The following is a 15,302-nucleotide window of genomic DNA, read 5'->3' as shown; positions in this document are numbered from 1 at the left end:
TGAAAATTGTACACAGCACTTCAAGTTTGGTCTCACCCAAGCCCTTTATAATTCCAGCAACTCCACTTACCTACATTCCGGGCACTCCAATGCTGATCATTAGCCACAGGTCTATTGCAGTACCGGCAGTGGCCACCACTCATGGTGGCACTTCCAGTACTGGAGAGCTGCGGCCTCTGATTGGCCGGCAGCTCTGGGAGGCAGGATATCTACCCTGCAGGAGGAATTCATGCAGGAAATTTCCCCTGCAGGAGTTGGAAACCCCAATAGGAATCAGCAGGCTACCTGATTGGCATTTAGTCTCGACGGAACTTGGGAAATGGGCACGGCGGAGATGTCACTGGCTCTGCAGTTGCTGGATGGACCTACTGGCGCCATTAACTTCTGCCCAATTTTTTTTTTGATACATTTATCCTATAAAGTGAGGTGGATCATCGCCACCTTCTAAAGGGCAGCTCGGAAGGAAATGTTCATTTGGAGAGCAGGTGCAGGCCGAATGGCCTCCTTCTGCATCGTAACAATTCTGTGATTCTGTGATCCTGTGACATAAATGCTAGTGTTGCCAGTAACAGAGTCTCACAAAGATCTTGGGCAGAATTTTCTGGCTGTCGGGCGGGCGGGGAGCCGATCCCCGCCAATGAGGCGGGCCACACCGCTATTTTACGTGGGCGGGCCAATTAAGGCTCGCCCAGCGTGACGTCCGGCGGGAAGCACTATGCGCTTCCTGTGCGGGCGGAGGGGATTCCCTAAAAGCGAGAGTGCGCTCTTTCGCGCAAACGCACGAAAGAGCGCACATCTCCCTGAGGCTAAGTGCAGCCTCAGGGAGATCGCTTACACTTTGAAAAATATTAAAAATAGAAAAACAAAATTCCCTAACATGTCCCCCTCACGTGACAATGTAACATGAGATGGGGCATGTTCATAATTTACAGAAAAACTTAATTAAAATTTTTAAAACCCTGCATGAAACCTCATCCCGCCGCTGGATGAGGTTTCACGTTTTCTCTAGTTGTCGCCGGGGCTCCTGGCCTGCCCGCCAACCTTAAGGTTGGACGGGCAGGTCCTTTAATTGTTTAAATGATCCTGTCAACAGCCTCAATTGGCCATTGACAGGTCGGCAGGCACAAAGCTGATTTTGCTGTGCCCCCACCTTCCTGAAAATTTAAATGGGGCGGGATGATGTCGGGGTTTCCCCCCGATGTCATCCCGCATCATTTTACACGTCAGCAAGCGGGCCCCGCCCCCTGCTCGCCGACAGCAAAATTCTGCCCCTGATGGGTGGAAATTTAGGGTCACACCCACCGATGGGATTTTCCAGTCCTGCCGAATTCAATGGACTTTTGAACAGCTCGCCGTGTTTTACGGCCCTGCCCCCGCCATGACAGGGCCATAAAATTCCTATGAGTTGGGACACTACAATGTTTGCTATTCATATACAGGCCCATCCCTATTTCTATGTTACTATGTTAAAGGTGCTGCATAAATGAAAGTTGTTATTGCTGTTGCAGAATGTATGTCAACTGCTGCCCACACAAGGTCCTTGTGATCGGCACATTCTAGCCAGTTCCACTTTGGCCACTGGCTCTGATTTGCACTTGCATCCTAAGAGAGTCTAGCCAGATGATTAAATTATACTATCCTTATCCTGGCAGTCCCTAAGCAGCCACTTTATTTGAAGGAGAAGGAACACTAGTTGAATGGTTCAGAGAAGAACAGAGCTATTCTCTACATCTAGAGCTACTGGCCCCACTCATATAATCCCCAAACAACTGAGGAGAACCTCAGCCTGAAAGCTCACTCAGCAATAACATGTTCACCGATGCTCAGTTTGTGTTCTGCCAAGGTCACTCAGCTCCAAACCTCATTACAGTCTTAGCCCAAACATGGGAAAAAGAGCCGTATTCAAGAGGTGAGGTGAGTGTGACTGCCCTTGACCTCAAGGCAGAAATAACAGAGTGTGACGTACCTCATGAGTAGCCAATATAGGCAAACCCATGCCATGAACCATATGAATTTCATTTGTTCCAGCCTTGGAAGGGCTTAAATGTCAAAATCCAAAATTGACTGAAGGTAATGAGAAAATCTGCACAACATATTCCAGACAAAAAGGACTTCGAACTTGATTGATTGACAAAGACACAATGGCAGAAGATGTTTGTAGTTCATGTCAATGAGTAAATGCTTGTATGTTAACTTTTTAACGAGGGCCGGTTAATACCTTAAACAATGTAAATTTTGAACTTTGCCGACAACAATTCATCCATTTAAAATCGAATGCATTCATCTGTAAGTTTGCAAACTTTGACACTTAGTGGTGCTTAAATTATGAAATCTTGAGGCCCAAATAGAGATAGACGATGGCACTGGGGATTGGCACGCAGATTAGGGGAACATAACTAGATGTTGAAGTGGTACTTTGTTAAATATTAGCACTAACAGAGTGGATACCAGGGCTGATGGTGACGGAAGATGTTTCTGGGAACCATTATTTCCGACTAAATGGCTGGTGGGACAGGTACGAAAGTCACAAGATTGGTAATTGATTAGGAAGTAGGAGACAAAGAGTAGAGATAAAGTTAGTGTGCTCTTATTGTTGGGCTGTGGCAAGTTGCATTCCCCACTGGCTTTTTACCATATGTATCAATGACCTGGGTGAAGAAATAGAGAGTTTGAATCAAAATATTTATGTGACGCTATGTTAGGAAACACAGTAAATTGTGTAGATGGAAGCAGAAAGTTATAAAGGGACATAGACAGCTTTAGTGAATGAGTAAAACCAGCAGTTTTCAAAAGATGAGTGGGATATTGGACTTTATTTCAAGAGGGCTAGAATACAAAAGAAGTTATTCTTCAGTTGAATGGAGCCTTGGTCAGACTTCTTATGGAGTCTGATGTAAGGCACCTAATCTCAGGAAGGATATATTGGCCTTTGAGGTTCACAAGGATGATACTTGGTTTTAAAGGGTCAAGTTATGACAAGTTACAGAAACTTGACTTTGACTCCCTCGGATGATCTAATTCAGGAATTTAAAATGATTAGAGAACTTGATTGATTAGATATAGATGTTAGATATTTCCTCTGGTGAGAGAATCCAAAACAATTTTAAAATTAGAGCTCAGCTCAGAGTGAACTCAGGAAGCACCCCATAAAGGTTAGTGAACATTTGGAATTCTCACCCCAAAATCTTAGATTTTGTAGATGTTGGGTCAATTGAAATCTTTAACAGTGGGATCGACAGATTTTTATAAAGTGAGGATACGAAGGTCTATAGATCAAAGGTGGACAAATGGAGTTGAGGTTCAGATCAGCCCTAATAAATTGAATAGCGGAATAAGTTCAAGCAGCTGAATGACCTACTCTTATTCTTATTTTACAACGTATCATGATCCCAGTAGAAACTTTTAAGAAGCGATGTATTCGCCAATGGGAATAACTGAAGGACAAGATTTCATTTTAAAGATTTTTACTGTAACAAACTAAAATCAACCTAGATCAAACATTAATTAAATGGCAACTAATACATCAAACTAAAAGAAAAGTTTTGCATTAACTAGGTAATGCATTCGAAATATGCCTTATAAAATGTTTTTACTCTACACCACACTTCCGGCAGATATGCAGCATTAAAGGGATAGTCTCAAAGACACTCCCAGCTCTCCAGCAGAGGCTCACTTCTCCCTACCATTGCAAAATAAAACATAGCCTAGGTCAAAACTTCCAGTATCCTTCACCAATTATTCTACTCCACCTGAGTTTTCCAGATTAAATGGGGAAAATGTTAGAAGCTATTATTAAAGATGTTATAGCAGGGCACTTAGATAAATTCAAGGTAATCAGGCAGAGTCAACATGGTTTTGTGAGAGGGAAATCATGTTTAACCAATTTATTGGAGTTCTTTGAAGAAGTAACACATGCTGTTAATAGACCGGAACTGGTGGATGTACCATACTTAGATTTGCAGAAGGCATTTGGTAAGGTGCCTTATGAAAGGTTATTGTGGAAAACTAAAGCTCCTGGTGTATGAGGTAAGATATTGGCATAGATAGAAAATTGGCTAGCTAATAGAGGGTAGGCATAAATGGGTCATTTTCTAGTTGGCAAGTTGTAACGAGTGGTGTGCCACAGGAATCAATGCTGGGGCCTCAACTTTTTTACAATTTATATAAATGACTTGGATGAAGGGATTGAAGGGATGGTTGCCAAATTTGTGGATGACACAAAGACAGGTAGGAGACTAAGTTGTAAAGAACCCATAAGGAGGCCACAAAGGGATATAAATAGGTTAAATGAGTGGGCAAACATCTTCAAATGGAGTATAATGTGGGAAAATGTGAAATTGTCCATTAGGAATAAAAAAGAGCATTTACCTAAATGGTGAAAGATTGCAGAGCTCTGAGATGCAGAGGGATCTGGGTGTCCTAGTGCATGAATTGCAAAAGGTTATTATGCAGGTAAAGCTAGTAATTAGGAAAGCTAATAGAATGTTATCATTTATTGTGAGGGGAATTGAATACAAAAGTAGGGAGGTTATACTTCAGTTATACAGGGCATTGCTGAGACCACATCTGGAGTACTGTGTACAGAATTGGTCTCCCTCTTTAAGGAAGGATGGAAATGCACTGGAAGCAATTCAGAGGAGGTTTACTAAACTAATTCCTGGAATGGGATGGTTGTCTTATGAGGAAAGGTTGGACATGCTAGGCTTGTATCCACTGGAGTTTAGAAGAGTAAGAGGTGACTTGATTGAAACATGTACGATCCTGAGGGGTCTTGACAGGGTGGATGTGGAAAGGATTTTTCCTCTTGTGGAAGAATCTAGAGCTCGGGATCACTGTTTAAAAATAAGGCGTCATCCATTTAAGACAGAGATGAGGAGCATTTTTTTTCTCTCAGTGAGTAGTGAGTCTTTGGAACTCTCTTCCTCAAAAGGTAGTGGAAGCAGAGTCTTTGAGTATTTTAAAGACAGGGATAGATGGATTCTTGGTAAGCAAAGTGGTGAAAGATTATCAGGGGTAGGTGGGAATGTGTAGTTGAGGTTTCAAACAGATCAGCCATTATCTTATTGAATGGTGGAGCAGGCTCAAGGGGCCCAGTGGCCTACACCTGCTCCTATCTGTATGTTCATATGTTCAGAATTATCACCAGCTAGGCACACCCTCGGCATTCACTAAATCTTCAAGAGATCCATCTGCTCTGTTCCCTTCCTTTTGAACAGAAACTGAACACTTAAAAGCATCCTGCTTAGTTTTGAACCCAAGCAGTTTTCACTATTTCTCCAGAGCAGCAGCTCTGTGTCTCTGTGTCTCAGCAGCAGCAGTGTTGCTGCTGATCTATGAGCTCCTGTGAAAGGTGCTAAAAATGCCACTCCACAACTCAATGTTTTTCTAATAGAGTTTCTCTTCCCATGGCAACCTAAGAGCACCTGGGTATTTCTCCAAACTAAGGTAGTTAGGAGGAATTCACCATCCTGCTTTACAGCACTATCTGTTTTATTTCAAGTTAAAGGAACATTTTAAGGCATCATGGTCTTGTAATGTGTAGCGTTCATGACACCTCTGCCTGAAAAATGAATAAACATTACTGCAGTACAGTAATGTTTCTTCGCCACACTATCAACATGTAACAAATTCCAACACTGTAAACACTTTAACAACTAACCTATTAATGCACTAGCTGTACAGCTAACATTCTTTTCCCTTTCGTCACATTTCACCCTTAAACATTCTGTCTTGGCAACGTTATAAGATTTAAGCCATAACAAAACCAATTGTATTTGACAATTAGAATTTAAAGTCCAACTTGCGTGAATTCCTAAAGTCCCAACTTTCTTGCGGACGAGAATTTATTTTACAGGTGCTTAATTCACTTTCTTATAATCACCGCAAAACATCTCCTTTTCCATAGTCTTTATAGCTTTTTCATGTCCTTGGGTAAAAGATTGCTCCTTAGTTTTGCATTCTTCATGCTGCTTTTTAAAAGCTGTATTGAATTGTGAGCAGTCTGGACCCTGGGATAGTATTCAAGATGGGCCCAAAGGTTTTACAATTTGTTTGACTTGCTTAACATTGTCAAGGACAACATCGCTGATTGCTGGCAATCCATCTGCTATCTGGGTACTGGCGGCTGTGAACTGGAATCCAAGACGAAACTACTGTCATATAGCTTCTTACCCTCTTGAATGAGCAATTTCTTTTGCTTGTTTTTAAAGCTAGACATTAAATTATCATCAGGGTTTTCACTTTTTCAAACAGAATCTGAGCCACTCTGTTCAGTTTCTAACTCCTGATCACCATTTTCTTCAATGTTTGCATGTTTTTAATGTCCAAAACATTGAAAAAGTTTCAACCAACCAAACATCCAAATTGTTCTTCATAACAATTAAATTTATCTCTTCCTATTTATATTTAGGATAATTTTTAACTTTAAATTCTTTTTCATAATCTAACCCTTCAGTTTTCTTTTCTAGGAGGCACAGGTTTAACCAACCTCCTTTCGTGCAAGCAGTTCATTTTTCTGTCAACGAAAATCCTCTTCAGCTGCTTTCAGAACCTCATTGAGGTTATGTTGATGTTCAGCTAAGGAAGCTTGATATTCCTTTTAATTCAGTTCATGAATTTTCTTAATTTTTTTTTGCCTTTCTTCTCCCACTAAGTTTAAACTTGGAGTTTAATTTATGTTCAAGAATAAGTATCCTTCTCCACGGCTCTATAGTGTAACAATTGGACTCAGCTTTTCCATTCTCCTTCAAAGCATGCCTTTCCTTTGTTTCATTATTAGCTTTAAATGCTATTGCTATCTGCTTTGCCACACCTTGCTCATGCTCTTTTTTTTTTGGAGGTGCAACAATTCAGATTTTATTATCAGTTCATATCAAGTTCCTTAACATTTCAAATCTCATCTCGTTCAAACGTATACATTTATCATGTCACCTACTGAAATAAAAAAATGCTCTTTTTGCATGCTTAATTCAGATGGTTTTAAATCATCTGTAGCTGCCAGTAACTTCTCCCTCTCAGCTTGATGCTGCAATGGGACTTTTCAATTAACAGGCTGAGTTTCTGGTGCTTCCTGGCACACCTTTAGTCGAACCATCGATTTTAGCAGCAGTAGTCGATTCTTTCGGGTCACTTAATTTTCCTGTACAACTTCAGTTTCAATAGCCTCAGTGGGCTTTCCTGAAACCACTGGAGGTGTCAATACCCATCCCCAGCCAGGTAATTTCCTTACAAGAAATCCATATCTTCAATAGGCAAATTAGGAACGACACCGCCAATTACAGGATCAGTGATGAAGTCACAGTTTAAATTAACTCTGTGCGAAGGAGTAGGTAAACAAGTTCCTTCAATACCCCGCATTAATATATATTCATTTAACGAAGCTTCTGGAGATAAATTCATGTCACCTGCCAACATCAGTGATTGTGCTGATCCAGTATCTCTAAAAGTAACAGCTGACTTCCCTGCCTCATCAGGCAAAATGAGGACCCTTTACCTTTAAACAGAAAACTTGCAGAATTTTCTGCGTTCCTGATCCACTTTAGTAGCGTGATGAAGCTGAAATACTTACCGTAATCTGAAGTTGGAGATCGGGAACTCCATTTCCCGATGAGCCTTGGGCCTTTTACCCATGAGCTGGCCTGGAAATGACCGCACTATGCGCAGTTCAGGGTTTTCACGTCTTCAAGCCAGGGAGCAGCCCTGTGTATCTGCGCAGAAAAAAAGAAGTAAAAGCGGCACTTTATACAGGGTTTCCCAAATGTGTGGCCACTTCCCTCCCCCTTCCCCATCACCCCCTCCCCCCAGCAACGTGCTTGTGCACTGCTGCGCGGCTGAATTCCATCACTGACGCCATAGTTGGCCTCCAACAGTGTCAATGCAAGAGGGGTGTGGGGCACCTCGATCTCACTCCAGCTTCCCCTACTCCTCAAGAAGTCAGCCAGGAGCCCTCAGGCACCCATAGGGAGGAGGATCGGCAGTTGCACACCCCGAGAACATCCACCCAGGTGACTCTGGGATTGTCCGTCCCATCCGCATCACCTCCTCCTATGACCTCAGCAGCTCCAGCTCCACAGGCTGAGGAGGGTGCCATTGTCACACAGCAGAACTCTGGAAGCAGGCCAGGACCCTCCAGTACTATGAGAGGTTTTTATTATTAGAAAGGTAAAGTCCAAAGACATAGTGAAACAATGGGAATTTGCATTCAACAGGGAAAATATGTATAAAGGAGCAAAGGATAAGCATTTTAAGATCTGAAAAGTGTGAAAAGCCTTTAGCATCTATGCCTCAAGCTGCTGTCTTCAAGGAACTGATGTTAGGAAAACTCACTTTGAGCTCAACTGGTTCAGGGTATTGTGTGTCACTTTGCCTGGGACTTTTAAAATCTACGTGTGTTACTGTTGCCTTAACAAAAGTATAACTGGGAGTCAGGTTAAGTAGGGGATTTAGAAGTTATTATTGTGGTAATTTGTAAACATAAGTATGTGCTTAAAATCATTTTTCTTGTTAATAAATATTTAATCTAGTTTTGAAAAACTTATAAGACTTGGTGGTCTTATTACAATTGAATTCAAGGCACACTTCTCGAAATTTATACAAACTGCAAACCAAATTGTAGCAGTTGTTTCAAGTTTCCCTTTGGGATTTGAACAACTCAGCATTTACCATTGGCTGTGTCATAACAGCAGTCCTTGCACCCCCCAGCTCGTCTCACAAAGTGGTGCCTTGCCTCCTAATTCGCCTCAGATGCAGCGCAGCCCTTGCACACCCCAACTGGCCTCACTAGATCCTGCCTTGCCCCCGCAACTCGCCTCAGACACAGTGTAGCCCTTGCACTCCCCAACTCGTCTCACAACATGCTGCCTTGCCCCCCAACTCGTCTCAGTTGCAGTGCAATCCTTGCAGCCGCCCCCCACCCCGAACTTGCCTCACAACATGCTGCTTTGCCCCCCCAACATGCCCCAACTGCAATGTAGCCCTTGCCCTAGCACCACATTGTCAGCCAGCCGGGAAAAGGGACTTGCCTGTGCCCTCGCCTGAATGAGCAGCACCTTAACTTTGAAATCCAATGGGTGACGCTCACGAGCGCTGTACAATATTAATGTGCACTCACCTCCGAGTTCCCCTCGAAGTTCAGCTCGCTAGGTGCACACCTTCTAAATGCTATTGTGAAACATGTCTATGTGATTGCATGCTGACGTGCCTGGATGATCCAATGTGGGGAGATGTTCCCGGTGAGCAGGGCTTATAATAATATGCAGATGTATTAAAATGGCGTTCCAGACATCCGGCAGCGGGAAACGCAGCCCGCCATTGACGATATTTTTGGCCTTCCCACCATATTGCCCGCTCACACCCGCCAAGACGCCCAATGTCGAAGGGGACAGAAAACTTCGGCCAAAGTTTCAGTGAGACTGGTTGGTTCACAATGTAACAAATGTTTGGTTGGGTTGTTGAGAAATCCATGAAATTTGCTTTGGCTGCATCTGTCATTTATTTTTGAGTATCATGTGTCTGACCACAGTTCGCCTGTTAATTCACATGTACCTCATTCTTACCCTGAATATTAGAGTATAAGATAGATATTGTAAATCGTTTTAACCCTCTGAATTTGTGTGTCTGTAAAGGTCTTGCTGTGGGTAAAAGAATAGTGTGAGTTTTCTTGTGTTTGTATTGAGATCTTTCCAATCTTTGTGTCTGGTGTAATGTAGTTCATCTTTTCTTGTTTAGTAAATATTTTATTCTTTGTGTTAAAAGTTCATCAGTGAACTCCTGTGAATTTGTTCAGTAACTTTCCTTCACGGTTTCTATAAAAAGTTAGCAACTATCAAGCCAGTTTTCACTGGGATCTAATTTTTCCAGTATTAATATCAGCTGAAATTGAAACTGTAGTAAACACAGGAGAACCTATCAGCTTGTCATAAGCTTTAATGTTTTCTGAAGGAGTACTGTGCAACCATATTAATTCTACAGCCTTGCTTTTCAATTTCCAACATTCAGCCTTTACATGTTGTTTTTTATGACAAAGGTAGCAAGTCAGTTCCCTTCTTTCAAACTTATCTTCTGGACTTTCTCTCTTACTACCCTGAGGAGTGCCTTTTCTTCAACATGGCCATCTTCCTCATGACAACCAGATTTCTTATCACCATCAGGTCTCTTATCTCTCCAGTTTCTCTGTGAGGCCTCAAACAAAGGCCTGTAAGATAATGGGTGGAATTTTCCGGTCCCAATCATGGCGGACGGGAGCGGAAAATTAGATGTGAGGCCAAAAGTTGGATTTTCGCCAGCAGGAAAGCAAGTTGGAATTTTCTTCTCAGCACTTTAATGGCAGCCTAATGGCAAGCTGACTTTCCTGCTGATCCATGTCGTGACACCCCATTTGCATGCAGTAACATATCATGAATGCTCATTAAAAACACAGCTTGCAGGAATCATGTTCTCCCCCTTAATCACGTAGCGGGAAATTAAACCAGTCTGATGCACGACCGGATATAAGTGGCACGTACCTTCACTTTGCTCGTCACTTTGAGGTGCGTACAACATTGAAAGCCTACCTGTTACTAGCATACTTGTGAGACAATTCGTAGTCATCTGCCATGACTGCAGCATATCTCATCTTAGAAATTTTTATGGTCTTCCAGATGGGGCCTCATTCCCAAAGGGACACTATTTTTAAATTCTTCCATCAGAATCATCTCTCTAAGGTTTTCAAAGTCTTGTTCAAACATCATCGACCAATATCACCTATCAAACACAATTTCCATTTCTCCAACTAGTTCCACAAACTTTTGACTCTGTGTTGTCCTTAAATTTCTTATTGTGCGTCTGTAATCCTCTGGCACTAACTCATAGGCATTAAGAACTGAACGTTTTTACCATTTCATAGTCACCAGACTATTTGTCTGAAAGAGATGAGTACACTTCCAAAGCTATTCCTACAAATACACCCTGTAGTAGAATAGACCAATTTTCTTTGGGCCACTGCCACTGCATGGAAATTTTCTCAAATCAAACAAAATACAGTTCAACTCCTTCCTCACTGAGTTCAAGCACTAAACAAATATTCCTTGCCAAATCAAAACCAGGAGTTAATTCTGAGTCATCCTTAATTCGCAACAATCTTCAGCCGTAAGTGCTGAGTGGTATCTGATATCCATCTCGATATCCTCCTGAGGATCCCAGCATCACAGACACCAGTCTTCAGCCAATTTGATTCACTCCACGTGATATCAAGAAATGGCTGAAGGCACTGGATACTGCAAAGGCTATTGGCCCTGACAATATTCTGGCAATACTACTGAAGACTTGTGCTCCAGAACTTGCTGCGCCCCTAGCCAAGCTGTTCTAGTACAGCTGCAACACTGGCATCTACCTGGCAATGTGGAAAATTGCCCAGCTATGTCCTGTACACAAAAAGCAGGACAAATCCAACCCGGCGAATTACTGCCCCATCAGTCTACTCTCGATCATCAGTATGAAATAAAGAAATATATATTTCTTTAGCTCTGATGAAGAGTCATATGGACTCGATACGTTAACTGTGTTCCTCTCCGCAGCTGCTGTCAGACCTGCTGAGTTTTTCCAGCTATTTTTGTTTTTGTTTCAGATTTCCAGCATTCACAGTATTTTGCTTTTATTTTACAAAAGCTTATCTTATACTTTAACGTACACGGTAAGTACCCAGTCCATGTAAACCTCACCTGCTGAGGGGCAGGTGCACCCTCCTCGGCCTGTGGAGCTGGAGCTGATGGGGTTACAGGAAGAGGCTATTGAGATTGGCTGAACACTCTTGGAGCCTCCCGGGTAGAAAATCCCAGGGTGTCCACCTGATGGTCCTCCTCCCTTTGGGTGCCTGAGGGTCCCTGCCTGACTCCGTGTAGAGAAAGCTTGAGGTGCCCCGTCCCCTTTTGCCTCGCCAATGATGGATCCCACCTGTGCCTTGAGCAATAGAGCGCAGGTCCGAGTGCAAATCCGGCAGGATCTGCTGGATCAAGGTCTCCAAGGCAGCTGCCAACCTTCCCATGAAAACTTGAGGTACTTGCATGTTGGAGCCACAACATCAGACAGAACACGCACTGACTCCTCCTTCCTTTGCTCTAGTCCTTTGACTGCCTCTTGCAACTGTGCCTGATGTTCCGCTGCCTGTCATTGCATCTCCAGGATGAAGGCCATTTCCAGAGGCTCATCATCTGACTCAGACTCAGCAAGTGCCTGATCTCCAGCAGTCCTCTGAATGCCAGTGACCTGTGCTGTCACTGCCCCTGACTGCTGCAGAGGTGTGTCAGTGGGGTGTTCTCCAGGAAGTGACCCCCCCATACCTAATCTGGATCTAGGACCCACAGAGGTATGATTCCATCAGCTCCAACTCCACAGGCTAAGGAGGGTGCACCTGCCCCACAGCAGGAGACTCAAGCAGGCCAGGGCCCTCCAGGGCTCAGCCCTCCAGAGGATACCCGCCAAGGTCATCACAGGCAACAGGGCAAAGCAGTCAGCAGGCTGCCTCCACCTCTGCTATAGATGTCAGGGTTGCACCAAGACGTAGCGATAGGATAAGAAAAAATACGAAACACTGAGAGCACAATGGTGGTACAGGTGTTCACTAACTGTAAGTATCATGCACCTTTGTAAGTACACTGTGATAATGATCTCATCGTGTGAATGCCTCCTGCATATGCCTCTCTGCACTGGTGGAGGGTGCAGGTGAACACTTGACAGGTCTTCATCGAATGGATCCTCGTCTGAGATGGACTGGGGGCTAGGGCTGGCTAGACCTGTGCCTGGCCTGCTGGTGCCTGGTTCATGAACAGGCAGAATGCACTCACTGTGAATGCCAGAGTGTGATCAACTAATGGAGGGCTCGCCTGTACTGGGTTGATGGGGGAGACCAATCTCGCCTTCACCACAGGAGGATCCCTGTCCTCCCCTGCCAACTCAGATCCTCCCCTCAAAGGGCGTGAGTTCCTGGATGTCCTCCGTCCCTCCTCCATCTAGGATCTCTCCCTCCTGTTGTGGGCCAACTTGGCCTGCATGATGACAAATAGATGAAATGTGATGAGAAGGGATGGAAGAGAGGTTGGGAAGCATGCAGTCCTGCAGTGTGTGTTGAGCCCTCGCCAGTAAGGGCTGAAGATGTTGTATGTGCTGGATGATAGGTGGTGATGTGAAGATGTGCATGAGACACTCAATGCTGATGCCTTCTCCACTAATAGTGTGTGAGATCCCTGAGGAGTGCAACCCTTTAAGTACCTGATGCCAGTATGAAAGGGTGAGTTTGGTGTGAGCAGAAGATTGACTTACCCTGGCGGAGCAGATTAGATCATTCATCCTTTTCCTGCACTGCAGGGCATTTCTTTTTTGGGTCTCAAAGGCACAGACCTCCACAGTGACCCCCTCCCAGGCCAGCGAAGTGTCATTGCTGGACCTCCTGTTTCCATCTCTTGGGTAAAGGACATCACAGCATTTGCAGACAGTGTTGAGGAGAGCCACCAAGGAGTCGCGGCTGAATCTGGGGGCACACGGTTCCTTTCTCCTGGAGGCCATCTCAACAAATGCTGAGCAAACAGCTGGGCCTCAGAAAATATGTGTTCAGGTGGTGTTTAAATATGGGGCAAGGACCTTTGACCCCATAAGGTGACAGTGGGACAGAAAAATCAAGGCCCACCCTGCCGCGTGATTCAGAGAGCGGCATGCCAATGCATAATTCATGAGGTTCCAAGTGTACAATCAGGCACGAGAACCTGCTCTGCCGACCAGCGGGAAAAGCACCGCTTATCCCGCTCGCCACCACACCAAATCTCCACAACGGAAAATTCCGCCCAATATCTTTTCTCAACTTTTCCAAGGCACTAACAGACAAGTCTCCCCTCTCCAAAAATGCCTGGGCATTAAAAGTAACAATGTCGATTTCCCACTAAATGCAGCAAAAGTAAATGTCAAGTCTTGTTGGTTTAAACTCTGGAAAATTCCAATGTATCCATTTTACAGTCTCTGGGACAAACACAGAAAAATGCTGGAAAAACTCAGCAGGTCTGACAGCATCAGTGGAGAGTGAGAAACAGAGTTGACGTTTCGAGTCTGGATGACCTCTGAAGAAGGGTCATATAGATTCGAAATGTCAACTCTGTTTTTCTCTCTCCACAGATGCTGTCAGACCTTGCTGAGTTTTTCCAGCATTTTTCTGTGTTTGTTTCAGATTTCCAGCAACTGCAGTATTTTGCTTTTATAATACAGTCTCTGGGATCTGTCCCACAAGTGCTCCCAAGTTGTTATGATCGCATTAGGAACTGGCAACTTTTAAAAAGAATGAATTTCCGAAATGACCAATGGAAATAACCGAAGGTCATGATTTCACTTTTTGGGGTTTTACTGTAACGAACAAACTAAAATCAACACAGATCAAACATTACTTAACAGGCACCTAAACAGAAAAAAGGTAAGTTTTGCATTAATTAACACACCCAAAATACCTTATGAAATGCTTTTACTCTATACCACGCTTCAGGCAGATATGCAGCATTAAAGGGATAGACTCAAAATCACTCCCAGCTCTCCAGCAGAGCTTCACCTCTCCCTGCTATGGCAGGTTGAAACTTCTAGCATCCTTTGCCAGTCGTTCCACTCTGCCTGAGTTTTCTGGATCCAGCAATGCACTCTTTGACATTCTCTAAATCTTCAAGAGCCTCATCTGTACTGTTCCCTTCCTTTTGAACAGAAACTAAGCCCTTAAAGGCATCCTGCATAGTTTTGAATACAAGCAGTTTTCTCCGCTTCTCCAGAGCAGCAGCTTTTGTCCCTGTGTCTCAGCAGCAGCTTTGCTTCTGATCCGTGAACTCCTGTGAAAGGTGCTAAAAACTGCAGTTTCTCTCCCCATGGCAACCTGAGAGCACACGGGCATTCCTCTGAAATGAGGAGCTTAGAAGGAGTTTGCCATTCTCCTATTCAAAACTATTTGTTTTACTTTAAGTTAAAGGGACATTTTAAAACACAATCATCCTGTAACGTTTAGTGTTTATGACATATATTTGTTAGTTGATAGCACCTGTAAGATAAATGAACCTTGCATTCCTTTCCACTGTTCCTACTACACATAAAATTGATTGCACTCCAGTGTTTCATAGCAAGATAAGGATGTAATTCCTTGCCTGACTGCTAGAAGAAACAGGTGAATAATCCATGCAGAATGTCACAAAACAGTCACATTCTCACCATCCCACTTTTCCCTCTTCATCATGCTCAGCTGGCTCTTCATGCCCTGGAAGTTGACTTCAGAATTCACCCTTACCCCATGTCCTGTCTTATTGTCCCAT

The sequence above is a fragment of the Cetorhinus maximus genome, chromosome 3 (assembly GCF_964194155.1).
Source record: "Cetorhinus maximus chromosome 3, sCetMax3.hap1.1, whole genome shotgun sequence".
Classification (NCBI taxonomy): Eukaryota; Metazoa; Chordata; class Chondrichthyes; order Lamniformes; family Cetorhinidae; genus Cetorhinus; species Cetorhinus maximus.
The sequence above is the reverse complement of the archived record's forward strand: the minus strand, read 5'-3'. Positions refer to the sequence as shown.